We start from the raw sequence: 9,511 nt of genomic DNA on the forward strand, positions 1-9,511 counted from the left end.
ATCACATGAGGTCAGGAGTTTAAGATCAGCCTGGCCAACATGGTGAAACCCTGTCTCCACTAAAAATACAAAAATCATCCAGGTGTGGTGGCAAGTGCCTGTAATCCCAGCTTCTCAGGAGGCTGAGGCAGGAGAATTGCTTGAACCTAGGAGGCAGAGGTTGCTGTGAGCCGAGATCACACCATTGCACTTCAGCCTGGGTAACAAGAGAGAAACTTCGTCTCAAAAACAAAAAAAAAACAAAAAAAAACAAAAAAAAAGGCAAAGTAAGAATATTGGGGTTTCAAATGGAAAGGTTCTTAATGTAAAGGGAGGCACAGTAATCCCAAATGTACAGAATATACATAATCAGGATCTACTAGTTAGAATGGTGTCATCCGACCATCTTTTGGAACAAGGGTCACCCTTCAAAATGAAGCAGCATCTATTAAAACACAAGACAAATAATGATTTATCTGCCTGGCTTTTTCTACACAGAACATAAATTGAAGTAACCACATCTGGAGAGATAATTCATTATGCTTTTACAAGGCAGTTCTTTAGTGCAAACCAACTTTCAGATTAAGTATATCTCTATTCTGATTATCTATTTGATTTGAGTTGACATTTTATTCTTTTTTTTCAGTTCATTAAATTGTAGCAAGATCCCATAGAAGAAACAGATCTCCAAAATTAAAACATAAATATTCATATTTGTCCCTTTAATTACAACTTTGGAAGTCTCAAAGAACCTATCACCAACAAGTACTAAAAGCTCACTTTATATAAATGTCAATTCCACGAGGGGGGTAAAAAAAGTCAATTCCCTCTCAAATTGTTTTATAAATTCAGTAAAATACCCATCACTCAGAGCATTTCATAGCCATGTTAAAAACAAAAAATAAAATAAATTTAAAAAGAAAAAAAGACATCAAAATCTCAAAATATTTTTCAGGGAACATGACAAGTAATTCTAAAATTTATATTATATCGGCTGGGCACGGTGGCTCACGCCTGTAATCCCAGCACTTTGGGAGGCCAAGGAGGGTGGACCATTTAAGGTCGGGAGTTCGAGATCACCCTGGCCAACATTGTGAAACCCCATCTCTGCTAAAAATACAAAAAATTAGCCAGGCGTGGTGGTGGGTGCCTGTAATCCCAGCTACTCGGGAGGCTGAGGCATGAGAATCGCTCGAACCTGAGAGGTGGAGGTTGCGGTGAGCCAAGATTGCACCACTGCGCTCCAGCTTGGGTGACAGATATAATATATTTTATATATATTATATATATATAAATATATTTTATATATATATATTATATATATATAACAATCGGATTGTTTTTAAGTATTGCAATATAGTCCAGGTGTGGTGGCTCCCAGCACTTTGGGAGGGCGAGGCAGGAGGATCACTCAAGGCCAGGAGTTGTAGAACAGCCTGGGCAACATAGCAAGAACCCATCTCTATAAAAAATAAAAAACAAAAAAAATCAGCCAGACACAGTGGTACATGCCAGGAGGGGGGTAGCTACTCAGGAGGCTGAGGAGTGGGGATCACTTGAACCCAAGAGTTTGAGGTTGCAATGAGCTATGACTGTACCACCGCACTTCAGCCTGGGAGACAGAGCAAGACCTTGCCTTTAAAAATTAGATTTTTTTTTTAATGATAGTATTGCAATGTAGCAGAACTGCTTTTTAAAACATACTATTTTAAAGAAAATGTTTACTTTTTCTTTTTCTTTTTGAGACAGGATCTTGCTGTGTTGCCCAGGCTGAATGTGAACTCCTTGGCTCAAGCTATCCCCCATCCTCAGTCTCCTGAGTAGCTAGGACTACAAGCATGTGCCCACCACACTTGGCTAAAATTTTCTTTCAATAAAAAAAAAAATCTGTATAAATGCATAAAAGTGTTTTGAAAAGTAAAAACAATTTTTAAAAGATAAATAAAGTATAGGAAACTTTCCCTATCAGATATCAAGACATATGTCACAAAACTATAATAATGAAACAGAGTGGCATTTGACAAGCGTAGAAGTAGACCAAAATACTGAAAAGAAAGCTCAGAAACAAAGCCACAGATGGATGGAAATGTGGTATATAACACAGACAGCATCAGAAATGAGTGAGACTAGGAGAGACTGCTCAGTAACTCGTATTAGGACATTTGGCTCTCCCTATCAAAAAAATAAAACTAGTCTCAGCTAGGTGCAAAAATGACTAGTTTTTAACCATTTTTAATTTCTAAGAGGTATAAAAGTAGATGCTTTTCCAATATTTTCACATTAGTTGTCTCTGAAGGTTGTGGGGTTGAGGTTTTGGAGGACATTGAGAAGGAGAGTCTCTAAAGAATATAGTAGAAACTAGGTAGAATAAATGAGGTCGTTTCTTTTTATTATATTCTTATTTTGCTTTGCATTTTATTAGGTTTATGCAAAAGTAATTGTGGTTTTCACCATTACTTTCAATAGCAAACACTGCAATTACGTTTGCACCAATCTAAGAGCAAAATTTTAAATAATTACTAAAAGGAAAGAAAAAAATTGAGGAAAAAGTGAGAGGTCAGCCAAGTAGAAATTCTTCCTCCAGCAACCTCCTCCTTCTTCTCGTTCCATATCTGTGGTTGCTGGTTTCCTTTCCCTGTGATTTGCTAAACTGAGGGTTCCAATATTATTTTATTTTATTTTATTTATTTTATTTTATTTTATTTTATTTATTTTATTTTATTTTATTTTTTATTTGAGACAGGGTCTCACTCTGCCACCCAGGTAGGAGTGCAGTGGTGTAATCACAGCTCACTGAAGCCTTGACCTCCCAAGCTCAAGCAATCCTCTCACCTCAGCCTTCCGTGTAGCTGGGTATACAGGCACACACCAACATGTCCCGCTACAATTTTGGGGGTTTTGGTTTTGCTTTTGCACGTCGAGACAGGGTTTTACCATATTTTCCAAACTGGTCTCAAATCAGAGCTCAAGCAGTCCACCTGCCTTGGACTCCCAAAATCCTGGCATAACGGGTGTGAGTGACCGTGCCTAGCCCCAGATGTTTTTTTCCAAGAATAAATTTAACTTTGGTTCAATCCATTATATAAACTTCGGGCTATGATCAGAATTAAGAAAATTTCATTTCCTTCCACTTACAAAAGAGAAAGGTAAAAACGGTCACATCGTTTAAAATGCAAATCACTGTTAAAATTTGTATTGCACTAAAGAGCTGTTTTTGCCCATAAGCTTAGTATGCATACACGGCACCTGCAAGTCATACATCAGTTACAGTCCCGTATGTGCATGCAGCATCTTCATTATCCAAATGTGATCATAAAACTAAAATGTAATGCTTTACAAGTGTTTCCCTTGGTAGAAATTCTTGTCGAAGGCCCTTAGCCAATTTACATGTCTCAGTGATTCAAGTAGTCTATTACGTTTGAATACTCACTCTCCATCAAAAACATCTTTTTAAAACTTCCCTTGGAAAGGTAAATTGCATGCACCATTTACTGAATCCATTCAAGATATGAGGAAACTGTCCCAGTGAATTTTAAATAGGGTGCCTAAAAGCTAAAAGGAATCTTGCTTATCTAAGTCTTACCTGATTAAATTCTGGCAGACCTGGCATACTGGAGTACATCTAAATTAAAGAAATAAAACCTCTGTTAGTTTGTTGGTGTATTTGAAAATACATTTAATGCTTGTACAGAAAATATCTATTATTTTCCGTGATCTAGAAATTAAGGTTTGCTGAAATTCATATATCACGTTCCAAATATTCCATTATGGCATTTACTACATATAATTACTTCAGCAACTATGATCTAATTAATACAACATTCAGTTTAGAACCAAAATACCTCAATTTAAATCTCATTGATTTAACAATTACTCTAAGCCCGAGTTTCTACATCTGAAAATAAGGTTATTAAAATAATTATCGGAGATAATAATATGTAATGTGTCTTATGGTACTTGGTAAAGATAGTTTGTACAATAATGGTAGCTATTATTATTATTAAACTATGAAGATAACACAGATTTCTTGAGAATCAAGAAAGTAGATATATGTAAACCACTTTAAAACCATAAAGCACTATCAAAAAAGGGACATTTGGTATAATTATAAATTATCCTTTATTAATCTTTCTTTTTTATTATTCAGAAGAACCTTATAGATTTAGGGGTTAGCACTGTGGTCATCAATTATATTTTTGGGCCAGGCACAGTGGTTTATGCTTGTAATCCCAGCACTTTGTGAGGCTGAGGTGGGAGGATTGTTTGAGTTCAGGAGTCCAAGACCAGCCTGGGCAACATAATGAGACCTTGACTCTTATAAAAATTCACAAAATTAGCCCTGTGTGCTGATATGTGCCTGTGGTCCCAGCTACTTGGGAGGCTAAGATGGGAGGATTGCTTGAGTCCAGGAGGTTGAGGCTTCAGTAAGCCAAGATCATGCCACTGTACTGCAACGTGGGGCACACAGAAAGATCCTGTCTCAAAATATGTGTGCGCATGTGTGCCTGTGTGAGTGTGTGTGTGTATGTGTATGTGTGTGAAGAAGTATTAACAGGGAATTCTAGTTAAAATAATGGAAGAAAAGGTAATGTTCACAAAATAAGGGCCGATCTAAGTTATTCAGAAACTAATATTCAGGACTTTTATTTCTTCCTGTCCCAGCCTTTTGGGAATGCCTTTTCTCAGAAGCTTTCCTTCAACAGTAAATTGAAAATGAGAAGGAAAAAGATGTTATAATCAAGTGTATCAGATTTGTTTCTTATTGGGAGCTACAAAAAGAATAAAACAAAGAAACTTTTATTGATATTTTAAAAAGTGAATTATCACCCTCTTCCTGTGCACCAATAGTGAAGAAAACTGCATAAAAGCTACAATTCTGAGAATTTTACTAGGATCTAAAAAAAAGGCTGGCATAGAAGAAATAGCCATAATCATCCATTAACTTTTATCTACAATCCCACAATATAGAGACTGTTTTTTCACTTGCTAAAGTATACTATGCCTTGGAACATTCATGGAATTACAATCATTGATATTCTTCTTGAGTCTATGGGCTAGTAAAGGACTTAGTAATTTCATCACTTTTTTTTGAGATTCAAGATTATTGTAAAAATGATTTTTTTATTCACAGATACAAAATGAGCCACCTGAATCAACTTGCATTCCATTACAGTCACCACCACATAATGTCATAAAAAATGAAGGGGAAAAACAAGGTTATCTTGGCATACTATAAACCTTTCTTAAGCAGGTAAAATGAGAATTTCCAATCACAAGACTTACAAATCATAGGTAATTCAATAAGGGTGGGACTAGTAAATATTTAACGAAGGCAAGGAACACTATTTCAGTCATCTCCAAAGAACTAGAATTTCAAAAACCTTACCATGCTACCCTTCATAACACATAGTTATGAGTTCTAAACCTTAAAGGCATATAAGGACAAATGCTCAAAAAAATCTAAAAATAGAGTGGTTCCCTTACTTAAAATATTACTCTTCTATTTTCCTTTTAATTTATTTTTCCAAGGGCAATGTCAATCTTAATTTCACAGACCTGATTACCCAGAGGAATTTTCCATAGCCCTTTCTTCCCCTGTCTTTCACTAGTTGCTTTTTTGACCTTTGTTCTACAAGTAGAGCTTCCAAAGCATTGTCAAGAACTCAGTAGTCAAACTCAAATTATTCCATTCTGCTGCCGATTATCTGCTCAATCAAAAAGCCTATGGGCGCTCACTTCGGCAGCACACATACTAAAATTGGAATGATGCAGAGAAGATTAGCATGGCCCCTGCTCAAGGATGACGTGCAAATTCATAAAGCGTTCCATAAAAATAAAGTCTATGGAAGGAAAATGGAACTGAAATTACCTGTTCATCTAATCTGGGCACAGTGTACTGAAATATACCAGTCACTATTTTCCACAGATACTTTAGTTGGGGATAAGAAACATTCACAATATTTTGAATATTCAGTATTCAGAAAATGTAAATTATTGATTCCAACCCAGTGAAATGGATGTAACACTAGATATTTCTGTAACGTCGATCCCCCCATCAAGAGGAACAGAAGAATCAAGTAGAATGAAATCCACGACAATATTAACAGTGACAGCATTAAGAATAACTTCTTTATACCTCATTAAATTCCTTAAACAGATATTTATCACCAGGCTCGGTGGCTCACGCCTGTAATCCCAGCACTTTGGGAGGCCGAGGTGGGTGGATCACGAGGTCAGGAGATCGAGACCATCCTGGCTAACACGGTGAAACCCTGTCTCTACTAAAAGTACTAAAATTAGCCGGACGTGGTGGCAGGTGCCTGTAATCCCAGCTACTTGGGAGGCTGAGGCAGGAGAATCGCTTGAACCTGGGAGGTGGAGGTTGCAGTGAGCTGAGATCGCGCCATTGCACTCCAGCCTGGAGGACAAGAGCGAGACTTCGTCTCAACAAAAAAACAAAAACACAGATATTTATCAAGCGCCTACTATGTGGCAGGCACTGTCACAGACACTGGAGTAAGAGTAAGGTACAAACTGACAAGGTCCCTGTTCTTCCCAGATTTTCTACAATAATCATGTATTATTTTTATAAAGTGAAAGAAATAAACATTGAAAATTCTAACTTTATAGATATGATCAATTCTTCTAAACAAGTCATATTTCTAAGTTTCTATAAATAGTCCTCCAGGTAGTGTTGCTTTTAAAAGAAGAATGTAATTGAAAATTTTACCTGTGAGGATTTTTTGAGCTGGGTATGATTGTGCTACATTCTCTCTTGTCAAATACTCCTTTAATCCAGGATTTCTGGGACTAAAAAGAAAGTGTCATTATTTTATACTCCAATTATGTGACAAAACAATGTAACCATAGTAGTTCCCGCAGGTAAGAAATACTCAAGTATCATGAATGCTAATTAAAATGCCAAGACTAACCCCACACAGGCTAAGCATTTACCAGTTTCTATTACAGATAACATAGGCACAAATAAGCCAAATGTGAACATTAAACGACACGCAAAGTGAATATGCCCATAATCTCACTTTGAGTAACAAAAGCCCTACATGAACAAACCCCTAGCAAGGAAGTAAAGATGTAACTGATATATCCTCTTAAATCTGCCAAAAGTCACTTTTATATCTTGTACCATAATCCTATGGAATAAATACCAAGCTCCCAAAACTTCAAAATTTTTACCCATCAAGTCCCACTTTGGCTAAGATTTCACAGGAAGCTGGAAAGAGTGTCAGAGGAGAGATGTGACTCAGCAAGATTCGATACACATTCTGCAAGCATAGTTTACCACTGGGTGTGTTGTTTCAGGTTTCACAGCCTATAACTGTCCATTACAAGTCCAGTTACTTATGAGTAGTTCTAATACAAAAGTATTTTGGCTGTAAATCGTACAAGAATATGTGTCCTAGCCGGGTGCGGTGGCTCATGCCTGTAATCCAAACACTTTGGGAGGCCGAGGCGGGTGGATCACTTGAAGTCAGGAGTTCGAGACCAGCCTGGTCAATATGGTGAAACCCCATCTCTACTAAAAATACAAAAAATTAGCTGGGTAAGGTGGCAGGCAACTATAATCCCAGCTACTCGGGAGGCTGAAGCATGAGAATCACTTGAACCTGGCAGGCAGAGATTGCAGTGAGCCAAGATTGCACCACTGCACTCTGGCCTGGGTGGCAGAGTGAGACTCTGCCGCAAAAAAAAAAAAAAAGGAATATGTGTCCGTATTACTTTATACACACATAGATATTCGAACAGCGATGAAAGGAAGGCTTTCTAAAAGGGAGCTTTTTCAAACTCCACGTCAGTGCAGTCCCCACTGCACTCTTATATCTATATCTATTCCCATTCTACTGCGGAAGGAAATGCACTGGGTCAGAAAATATGCTACAAATCCAGCTGTGGTACCTCATTATCACACTACCCTCAAAAAAAGTTCCGTGGATCTTGTCCAATATGCACCAATCCTAAACGTAAGTGTTCATCACTGAACAGAACTGTAGATAATGGAAGTCCAGACTTTTTTAAGTAAAATAGAAAGGAGAAAAACAGAGATTAGTTGATGGGTTCCTGTGTATTTAAATCTTATCTATAAACAAGGAAAACTTCCCAGATCAAGGCCAGAGTCATCTTAAATCATTTTACTCTCATTCTTTTTGCGTGGTCAGCAGCATTTTCTATGTATTAAAAGACATTCACTAAATTGGCAAAACACGAAAAAACTTGGGAAAATCCAGAGTCACACAATTTATTTATTTATTTATTTTTCTTTTTTTTTTTTTTTGAGATGGAGTCTTGCTCTGTCGCCCAGGCTGGAATGCAATGGTGCAATCTCGGCTCACTGCAACCTCTGCCTCTCGGTTTCAAGCGATTCTCCTGCCTCAGCCTCCTGAGTAGCTGGGATGATAGGCGTGCACCAGCATGCCTGGCTAATTTTTGTATTTTTAGTAGCAACAGGGTTTCACCATGTTGGTCAGACTGGTCTCAAACTCCTGAACTCAAGTTGTCTGCCTGCCTTGGCCTCCCAAAGTGCTGGGATAACAGGCATGAGCCACCGCACCCAGCCCAGAATCATAGAATTTAAAAGAAACTAAATGAACAGGGAATTCAAAATCTATATTTCAACAAGAAATGACACAATCTGGCCGAGTGCAGTGGCCCACACCTGTAATCCCAGCACTTTGTGAGGCCAAGGCAGGTGGATCACTTGAGCCCAGAAGTTCCAGACCAGCCTGGGCAACATGGTGAAACCCTGTCTCTACAAAATACAGGAATAAAAACAGCCATGCATGGTGGCATGTGCCTATAATTCCCAGCAACCCATAAGGCTGAGGTGGGAGGATTGCTTAAGCCCAAGGAAGTCGAGGCTGCAGTGAGCCATTATTGTGCCACTGCACTCTAGCCTGGGTGACAGAGTGAGACCTTGTCACAAAAAAAAGAAAAAGAAAGAAATGACACAATCTTTTTGAATCAGTCAGCCCTGTCCCCTATTCAAAAACGTTAACAATTTCATTTGTTCATTCTCCAAACATTTATTAAATACCTAAATTTTGCAAAGCACTGACAAACATGTTACAAAAAGTCAGTATGTCCTCAAAGAATTCTTCATTCTGAATTTCAAAATACCTGAATCTATGAATTCATTCAACAAATATTTTGGATAGGCCTCCACGCTGCATGCTGGGACTTCTATTGCAAACCAGACAAAGTTCCTGCTCTCAGTTAGAATAAAAAGGAGGAAACAGATAAGAAACTGATATCATTAAACTTTATGTGCACCAATTAACTATTTTTTTTAAATGTTTTGTATTTTTCATGCCTCTGAGACAAGTTCAAGGCCAATTAACTATTAAAACCAGATGCTAAAAGGGTATCCAATGTAGAAGCCTATATAGACAAAATAGGCAAGCTGTGCTCAACCATTCACTTCTTTCAAAATGCTGAATGGCAGCTTTGTAGTAGGACTACCTGAACAAATTATTCAATTTCTTCATGCCTGTTTGTCTATCAAAATGGGGATAATAAT

General features: G+C 37.6%; 1 protein-coding gene and 1 non-coding gene across 2 annotated transcripts in view; one reads left to right on the plus strand and one right to left on the minus strand.

The window, feature by feature from the left end:
- Positions 1-6,760, minus strand: part of TRPM6 (transient receptor potential cation channel subfamily M member 6) — a 136,268-nt gene extending 129,508 nt beyond the window's left edge. Inside the window, exons 1-2 of the mRNA XM_032164308.2 lie at positions 6,710-6,760; positions 3,563-3,601 (exon numbers count right to left, since the gene is read on the minus strand). The gene's annotated coding sequence lies outside the window, so the exon portion shown is untranslated. The remainder of the gene's footprint in view (positions 1-3,562; positions 3,602-6,709) is intronic.
- Positions 5,708-5,814, plus strand: LOC116475963 (U6 spliceosomal RNA). Its single transcript, XR_004250053.1, has one exon. It is a non-coding gene; the product is annotated as a U6 spliceosomal RNA (small nuclear RNA).
- Positions 6,761-9,511: the final 2,751 nt, after the last annotated feature.

Source organism: Hylobates moloch, unplaced genomic scaffold, assembly GCF_009828535.3.
Source record: "Hylobates moloch isolate HMO894 unplaced genomic scaffold, HMol_V3 SCAFFOLD_10, whole genome shotgun sequence".
Classification (NCBI taxonomy): Eukaryota; Metazoa; Chordata; class Mammalia; order Primates; family Hylobatidae; genus Hylobates; species Hylobates moloch.